General features: G+C 50.3%; 1 non-coding gene and 1 pseudogene across 1 annotated transcript in view; both read right to left on the bottom strand.

Moving 5' to 3' along the window:
- LOC121863674 overlaps positions 1-126 on the bottom strand; it is a 4,351-nt gene extending 4,225 nt beyond the window's left edge. The window contains exon 1 of the ribosomal RNA XR_006088440.1: positions 1-126. This exon is cut by the window's left edge and continues 4,225 nt beyond it. This is a non-coding gene — a ribosomal RNA (large subunit ribosomal RNA).
- Positions 127-1,252: 1,126 nt separating this feature from the next.
- On the bottom strand, positions 1,253-1,409 carry LOC121863673 (annotated as a pseudogene).
- Between the last annotated feature and the right edge of the window lie 8,142 nt (positions 1,410-9,551).

Genomic DNA, 9,551 nt, shown 5'->3' with positions numbered 1-9,551 from the left:
ATCGGGTTATGCGCTGGGCTTTTCCCGGTTCAGTCGCCCTTACTAAGGGAATCCCCGTTGGTTTCTTTTCCTCCACTTATTAATATGCTTAAATTTGGCAGGTAGCTCTCTCCTACTACGAGGTCGATCGTGGTCTCATCATCCTTAGGGTCCCCAACCACGAAGCGGAAGACGCTCTGCCACCGACTTTCTTCACCACCGGCATTACCAGGCAGGAAGGTTGGAGGGGCTTGTCGCGGGGGTACCAGCGGCCATGGCGCCGGCACTCCCACCCCTGACTCCGTTCCTTCTCATTGAGTGGTAAATAGCCAATAGGAAAAGTGTTCCAGCAGAACATCTCTCGCTGAGTCATACACACAGTTTTAATGCATATATGCTCATGTTCCGCCCTTACTCGGCCGCACCTTTGCCGCATAAACTTTGACCTCTTTCCCCGTTCCCACGTGCCACAGCAGTGGCATTTGTTTATCCGGAGAAAGAGAGCGAGCGTCGCAGTATTAATTGGCGTGAGCGGCCTTTCCGGCTGCAGAACTAGTGCTCTATCCAGGCGAGCGCCGTAATGAGACGCAACACCGTCTTTAACGCGTTTAGAGGGAACTCCCCCTTCCTCCCTCCCAGGCCTGTCATGAGATAGGCGTGGACTCGTGGCGAACTCTTAAAGCATACACCGCGTCTGACCGTGGAGAGGTGGAGGCCAGCGTGAGGAAGAGCACGGCGTCACCCAAGCATTCTCGTCCCAACGAGAGCAATTGTCATCTCTCTTCCTGCGCCACTACATGGTAGACTGCGGGCTCAGGCGCACTCATCAATTTAGGTTCCACTGCAATGCATGCCAAGCACTCTTTTCGAGGTGATAGACGAAATTCCGGCGGGCTTACTTAAAAGATATCCGACCCGGTTTCGTTTCCTCTTCGTGGGATGGAGTGCTTCTTCTCCGAGAGAGAAGGAGGAGGACGTGTGCCTCTTAGAACATGTGCAGCATCAGCCATGAGCAGCCGACGGCCATTCGTGTCTCTGTGGACAGCAGGCAAAAGAGCGCCTCCAGTTATTTGCGAGGGCGACAACTGTCGGCGAGCCAGGGTTGAATGTGGGTGCGCTGTCCATGGACTTGCTAGTGATAGGCTTGTTTGTTTTAAGGGCACGCTCATGCAAGGCGGGCGACAAACCCCCAAGGCGAAGCTCGCCCAAGCCATTCGTCGGGAGACAGTCAGCAGGTAATTTAACTCAGAGTAAACTGATGGATGTATATTTCCGACCGAGAGGAGTGGCGGCGCATAAGCTCATATATTGCCGCCGCAATATGCGTTCAACTTGTCTATGTATCTGGTATTCTTGCGATTCACATACCGACACGCAGTTTGCTGCGGTCTTCATCGACCCACGAGCCGAGTGATCCCCCGTTAAGAGTTGTGTATTTGCCATTTGGTCTTTTTGCGACTAACCATCACAGGTCGAGTCTCAATGAAAGGGTTTGACAGACATAGCCCAAGTTTGTGGTTTGGGTTTGGCCGGACGGCTTGTTGTTGTTTTTTGACACTTGAATTTCACTCTTTTTGGGTCAAGAGGCTTATTCGCCGGTAGTAAGGAACGGACGGGCAGCCGTCCAAAGCCCCGTCCGTCCTCCTCCTCCGGTCTTCGCGCTCTCGCCCGAGTGTGGTCCACCTACAGCGTGGTGGTACCTATTTTTGGTGCGGGGGCCGGGATTGTCCTCTTTCGCTGCTGGAGTTGCCAGAGCAGAGCCCGAGACCGCCCAAATCAGGAGAGTAGTAGTAGTAGTTTTAAGAGCGCCCCGTTCTCTTTCTCTCTGTTAATGATCCTTCCGCAGGTTCACCTACGGAAACCTTGTTACGACTTTTACTTCCTCTAAATGATCAAGTTTGGACATCTTTCCGTCAGCTCGAGGCGACGACCCCAGAAAACCCTCGCGGGCAACGGGGCCGACAATCCAAGAGCGCCAGTCCGAAGGCCTCACTAAATCATTCAATCGGTAGTAGCGACGGGCGGTGTGTACAGAGGGCAGGGACGTAGTCAGCGCAAGCTGATGACTTGCACTTACTGGGAATTCCTCGTTCATGGGAAACAATTGCAAGCCCCAATCCCTATCAAGAAAGGCTTTGAACGGGTTACCCGCTCCTCTCGGAGGGGGAAAACTCGTTGATCCCTTCAGTGTAGCGCGCGTGCGGCCCAGAACATCTAAGGGCATCACAGACCTGTTATTGCTCAATCTCGTGCGGCTAGAATTGCCGCTTATCCCTCTAAGAAGAAGTTGCGAACTGACACCATTTTCTGGAGATCCGTCGACTACTTAGTAGGCCAGAGTCTCGTTCGTTATCGGAATTAACCAGACAAATCGCTCCACCAACTAAGAACGGCCATGCACCACCACCCACCGAATCGAGAAAGAGCTCTCAATCTGTCAATCCTTCCGGTGTCTGGGCCTGGTGAGGTTTCCCGTGTTGAGTCAAATTAAGCCGCAGGCTCCACTCCTGGTGGTGCCCTTCCGTCAATTCCTTTAAGTTTCAGCTTTGCAACCATACTTCCCCCGGAACCCAAAGACTTTGGTTTCCCGGAAGCTGCCCGCCGGGTCATGGGAATAACGCCGGCGGATCGCTAGTTGGCATCGCTTATGGTTAGAACTAGGGCGGTATCTGATCGCCTTCGAACCTCTAACTTTCTGCTCCTGATTAATGAAAGCATCTGGTAAATGCCAGAGTAGTTCTGTCTTGCGACGGTCCAAGAATTTCACCTCTAGCTAGCCGCAATACGCATGCCTCGCCTGTTCCGATGAATATTACTCTGGTTCCGAAATCAAACAAAATAGAACCGAGGTCCTATTCCATTATTCCATGCATCACCATTCGCCATTCAAATAGCCTGCTCTGAGCACTCTAATTTAAAGTAAACTTTCCGCCACTCGACACTCGAAGAGCATCTCGTATGAAGCCGGGCGGGCGTAAGTTGTTCGGAGCGTGACAGTAAACACCGGGCGTGCACCGCTAGTCCGAACTGAGATCCAATCACGAAGCTTTTAACCGCGAACAACTTAATATACGCTATTGGAGCTTGAATTACTGCGGCTGAAGGGCACCAGACTTGCCCTCCAATGGATACTCGTTAAAGGATTTAAAGTGTACTCATTCCGATTGCGAGGCCTCGGATGAGACTCACATCGTTATTTTTCGTCACTACCTCCCCGTGCCGGGAGTGGGTAATTTGCGTGCCTGCTGCCTTCCTTAGATGTGGTAGCCGTTTCTCAGGCTCCCTCTCCGGAATCGAACCCTGATTCCCCGTTACCCGTTATAGCCATTGTAGGCGCATAACCTACAATCGAAAGCTGATAAGGCAGACACTTGAAAGAAGCGGCGCCGGTGCGGAGACCGTGCGCTCAGCCCGAAGTTATTCAGATTCACCACAGGTGGGTTACGGACCGGGGCCCGACCAGTTTTGAACTAATAAAAGCGCTCTTCCCTTGCGGTCAGAGACCAATTGCATGTATTAGCTCTAGAATTGCCACAGTTATCCAAGTAAGTGGGTTTACAGATCCAATGAAACATAGCTGATTTAATGAGCCATTCGCGGTTTCGCCTTAAATCGGCTTGTACTTACACATGCATGGCTTAATCTTTGAGACAAGCATATGACTACTGGCAGGATCAACCAGGTAGCTGCTGCTGTTGGCGGCGCCTATCACGGCGGCCAAAATAGTGAGATTGAGAGAGAGGCAGAAGACATTGGGCGAGGGACCGCACGTTGGCCTTAGAGAAATAGCAAACCAGATGATCAGATCTAACTGCACCTTCTCTTGCTATCCTCGGCGCCGGCAGCGCCACCGTGGGTGCCAATCTCCTCCCTTATCCGCTCCTCTTTGCCCCAGCTCCAGCGAGGCAGCCGACATTGGGCGAGGGACCGCACGTTGGCGAATCTCCTCCCTTATCCGCTCCTCTTCTCTTTGCCCCAGCGAGGCAGAAGACATTGGGCGAGGGACCGCACGTTGGCCTTAGAGAAATAGCAAACCAGATGATCAGATCAAACTGCACCTTCTCTCGCTATCCTCGGCGCCGGCAGCGCCACCGTGTGTGCCAATCTCCTCCCTTATCCTCTCCTCTTCTCTTTGCCCCAGCGAGGCAGCCGACATTGGGCGAGGGACCGCACGTTGGCCTTAGAGAAATAGCAAACCAGATGATCAGATCAAACTGCACCTTCTCTTGCTATCCTCGGCGCCGGCAGCGCCACCGTGTGTGCCAATCTCCTCCCTTATCCGCTCCTCTCCTCTTTACCCAGCTCCAGCGAGGCAGCCGACATTGGGCGAGGGACCGCACGTTGGCCAATCTCCTCCCTTATCCGCTCCTCTTCTCTTCTCTTTGCCCCAGCGAGGCATAAGACATTGGGCGAGGGACCGCACATTGGCCCATCTCCTCCTCTCTCTCTTTCTCTTACTGTTTGTGGGGACGTGGGCTCATGAGCGCCATCGTCGCCCAATATTGGTTAGGTTGTGTATTTCACGGGTGGGAACCGCCATCATCGTTGTTAGGTGATGGGGTAACCCAACGTGTGCTTTGACGAGTTTTGGCTGCTAAACTCTCTTTTTAGTATACTCGGCTCCCAGACTGCGCCCTGGTCGTGTTGAACCATGAGCGTTGTCTATGCACATTTAGGGTAGCCGTTTGCGCGTGGAATAGTGCAATGAATCTCGGTCAAGAGACGGTTGGGCGCTGCATTGAAGGCCGGCACAGACGCGAAGACGGGGTGATCAGCCAACGCAAGTCCGCTAAGTTGGGCAGACAGCAAGGCGAAGGGGAGCCCCGTTCCGGACTGAAAGGCCGCAGCATATGCTGTGACGGAAACTAGTAGGGTGGCGACGTGTGCGCCGAGAGAGAGAGAGAGAGAGACGGAGTAAATAATGTCCAAACGGAAGAGAGACCTGGCAAGTGTAATTGATAGAGCGCGAGCCTACTCGCCATAAGCCCGCTCCACTGCCATTCCTCTGATCCAATGAGACTAAAATCTCTCTCTCTCTCTCTCCTTCTGCTCCAGCCATTGCAGGGCAGGGAAGCGACGGCAATTTTGGTTGTTGTTTTTGAATGCCGCGCTTTGCTTCGCAGAGGCGCCGAAGCGCTCCGCTGGGGGGCGGAAGATATTTCACACCGAATATGTGTGTGAAGGCACCCTCTCCCCTTAATATAGTGAAATAGTGCAATCCAGCATACAAGGTCGGACGATAGGACATTCACCGTACCGCACCTCGAGAGTGGATGTTGGGTAAGGTTAAAACCGGACTGTTCGCAGACAGCCGAATAACCCGGTTCCGGACTAATTGGTGGATGCAACATCATGATGATGCTGCTGCTGTCGCGGAAACCGCAGTGGCGACGTGAGAGAGTAATAATGTTCAATAGGGAGAGCGACCTGGCTAGTGTAATTGATAGATCTCGAGCCTACTCGCCATTAGCCCGCTCCACTGCCATTCCTCTGACCCAATGAGACTATTCTCTCTCTCGCTCTCCTTCTGCTCCAGCCATTGCAGGGCAGGGAGAGGAAATCGACGGCAATTTTGGTTGTTGTTTTTGAATGCCGCGTTTTGCTTCGCAGAGGCGCCGAAGCGCTCCGCTGGGGGGCGGAAGATATTTCACATCGAATATGTGTGAAGGCACCCTCTCCCCTTAATATAGTGAAATAGTGCAATCCAGCATACAAGAGCGGACGATAGGACAGTCACCGTACCGCACCTCGAGAGTGGAAGTTGTTTGATCGTTTGTTAGGCCAAGGTTAAAACCCGACTGTTCGCGAACAGAATAACCCGGTTCCGGACTTACAAGACGAACATCATGATGGTGGTGACGTGCGCGAGAGAGTAATAATGTTCAATTGGGAGACAGACCTGGCTAGTGAATTATAGATCGCGCTCCACTGCCATTCCTCTGACCCCATGAGACTATTTTTCTCTCTCTCTTCTTCTTTGCTGCTGCTGCTGCTCCAGCCATTGCAGGGCAGGGAAGGGAAAGCAGCAACTTTGGTTGTTGTTTTGAATGCCGCGCTTTTTGAGGCGCGCCGCTGGGGGGGAAGATATTCCACACCGAATAGTGTGTGAAGGCACCTCTCCCTTAATATAGTGAAATAGTGCAATCCAGCATACAAGAGCGGACGATAGGACAGTCACCGCCGCACCTCGAGAGTGGAAGTTGTTTGATCGTTTGTTAGGCAAAAAACCCGACTGTTCGCGAACAGCCGAATAACCCGGTTCCGGACTTACAATAGACGCAACATCATGATGCTGCTGCTGTCGCGAAACCGTGGTGGCGACGTGTGCGCCGAGAGAGTAATGTTCAATTGGGAGACAGACCTGGCTAGTGAAATTCATAGATCGCGCTCCACTGCCATTCCTCTGACCCCATGAGACTATTTTCTCTCTCTCTTCTTCTGCTGCTGCTCCAGCCATTGCAGGGCAGGGAAGGGAAAGCGACGGCAATTTTGGTTGTTGTTTTTGAATGCCGCGCTTTGCTTCGCAGAGGCGCCGAAGCGCTCCGCTGGGGGGCGGAAGATATTTCACACCGAATATGTGTGCGAAGGCACCCTCTCCCCTTAATATAGTGAAATAGTGCAATCGAACATATAAGGGCGGACGTTTTCATCACCGTCTCCCACTCGGTGTGTGTGCAGATTCTCGGATCATTTTGTAAAGTATGCTCGACCCTCGATTGACTTTGACGGTCTCCCATTCGGGTGTGCAAGTTTCTGTAGTATGCTATTAAATCGACCCCCGATTGACTTTGACTGTCTCCCATTCGGGTGTGCAAGTTTCTGTAGTATGCTATCAAATCGACCCCCGATTGACTTTGACGGTCTCCCATTCGGGTGTGCAAGTTTCTGTAGTATGCTATTAAATCGACCCCCGATTGACTTTGACGGTCTCCCATTCGGGTGTGCAAGTTTCTGTAGTATGCTATTAAATCGACCCCCGATTGACTTTGACTGTCTCCCATTCGGGTGTGTAAGTTTCTGTAGTATGCTATTAAATCGACCCCGATTGACTTCACTGCTCCATTCGGTGCAAGTTTCTGTAGTATGTTATCAAATCGACCGATTGACTTTTGACGGTCTCCCATTCGGTGTAAGTTTCTGTAGTATGTTATCAACCGACCCCGATTGACTTTTGACGGTTCTCGGCCCGGTGTGCAAGCTTTGTATGTTATTAAATCGACCCTCGATTGACTCTGATGGTCTCCCATTCGGGTGTGCAAGTTCTCTGTGGTATGCTATTAAATAGACCCCCGATTGACTTTGACGGTCTCCCATTCGGGTGTGCAAATTCTCTGTAGTATGCTATCAAATCGACCCCCGATTCACTTTGACGGTCTCCCATGCGGGTGTGGAACTTCTCTGGTATGTTGTATAATATGACACAGGTGCCCCTACCCCTTACTATAGTGAAATAGTGCCATCCAGTGTACAAGGGCGGACGCTTTCATCACCGTCTCCCACTCGGTGTGTGCACATTCTCGGATCATTTTGTATAGTATGCTATTAAATCGACCCTCGATTGACTCTGACGGTCTCCCATTCGGGTGTGCAAGTTTCTGTAGTATGCTATTAAATCGACCCCCGATTGACTTTGACTGGCTCCCATTCGGGTGTGCAAGTTTCTGTAGTATGCTATCAACTCGACCCCCGATTGACTTTGACGGTCTCCCATTCGGGTGTGCAAGTTTCTGTAGTATGCTATCAAATCGACCCTCGATTGACTTTGACTGTCTCCCATTTGGGTAAAGTTTCTTGCAGGAAAGAAGAACTGACCTCGATTGACTTTTGATGAATCTCCGTCATCTGGTGTGCAAGTTTTAGGCGTTGTTAAATCGACCCCTGATTGACTTTTGACTGTCTCCCATCTGCAAAAGCTTGTAGTATGTTATCAACCGACCCTCATTGACTTTTGACGGTCTTCTATCTTCGGTGTGCAAGTTTCTGTAGTATGCTATTAAATCGACCCCCGATTAACTTTGACTGTCTCCCATTCGGGTGTGCAAGTTTCTGTAGTATGCTATCAAATCGACCCCCGATTGACTTTGACGGTCTCCCATTCGGGTGTGCAAGTTTCTGTAGTATGCTATTAAATCGTCCCCCGATTGACTTTGACGGTCTCCCATTCGGTGTGCAAGTTTCTGTAGTATGCTATTAAATCGACCCCCGATTGACTTTGACTGTCTCCCATTCGGGGTGTGCAAGTTTCTGTGGCTATCAAATCGATCCCCGATTGACTTTGACGGTCTCCCCATTCGGGTGTGCAAGGTATGCTATCAAATCGACCCCGATTGCTTGACGGTGTCCCATTCGGTGTGCAAGTTTCTGTAGTATGCTATTAAATCGACCCGATTGACTTTGACGGTCTCCCATTCGGGTGTGCAAGTTTTGTGGTATGCTATCAAATCGATCCCGATTGACTTTGACGGTCTCCCATTTGCAAGTTTCTGTAGTATGCTATTAAATCGACCCCGATTGACTTTTGACGGTCTCCCATTCCAGTATGTTATTAAATCGACCCCGATTGACTTTGACGGTCTCCCCATTCTGCTGTAGTATGCTATTAAATCGACCCCATTGACTTTGACGGTCTCCCATTCGGTGTGCAAGTTTCTGTAGTATGCTATCAAATCGACCCCGATTGACTTTTGACGGTCTCCCATTCGGGTGTGCAAGTTTCTGTAGTATGCTATCAAATCGACCCGATTGACTTTGACGGTCTCCCATTCGGGTGTGCAAGTTTCTGTAGTATGCTATTAAATCGACCCCGATTGACTTTGACGGTCTCCCATTCGGGTGTGCAAGTTCTCTTGGTGCATTTGAAGTATGAGTTGAGTTTAATGAAGTTGATTTCGTCATAGGCACGGTGCTGTGCTGTGCTGTGCCATCGACAACACCAATAAGGAAGGGGCATCTATTTTTACTTAGGCTAGCATACCTAAGTTAAAGCAAACTCCCCTTGCCAATACAAGAAGGAAGAGGATTTCTTATAGTCTAATAAACAATTCATCATGACCAAATACAGTATCTAACACAGGGGGTCCGGGGGCGCAGCCCCCGGTTAGCAACTAACCACTTGATTGCATTATCTCTGAGAATAGTTAGCAATTATCCATTTGATTGCATTATCCCAGGTTAAGGGGGGTTGTGTGTGGTTCCATATCACCAGATTTATTAAAAAACTCTACGTCAGGCTAAACAGTTTAGGCTAGATAGTACGATACGATACGAAGTCATTAGTTAAGAGGTGAACGAAGATTATTAGGAATTGAAGAAAAAGGTGGTGAAACTGAAATACAGTAGGAGTAGAAAGAATCTGGGCTCAACCAGATCGCTTCATCTTTCTTATTGGTGTTTTGTCTTTGTTCTGCTCCCTTGGTCGTCAGACCTTTGTATTAATATTGGTTTATTTATATAATGCTGCTTATTATTATTATTTTTGTTATTGTTGGAGTTAGTGAGCCCGCCCAGGTCCTTGTGTAACTGGGAGGGTAGTCACATTTTTTTTGGGTGTTAGTTAAGTGTTAGTTGTGTTA

The sequence above is a fragment of the Homarus americanus genome, unplaced genomic scaffold (genome assembly GCF_018991925.1).
Source record: "Homarus americanus isolate GMGI-L3 unplaced genomic scaffold, GMGI_Hamer_2.0 scaffold34381, whole genome shotgun sequence".
Lineage (NCBI taxonomy): Eukaryota > Metazoa > Arthropoda > Malacostraca > Decapoda > Nephropidae > Homarus > Homarus americanus.
This window is presented reverse-complemented; position numbering and strand designations above follow the sequence as displayed.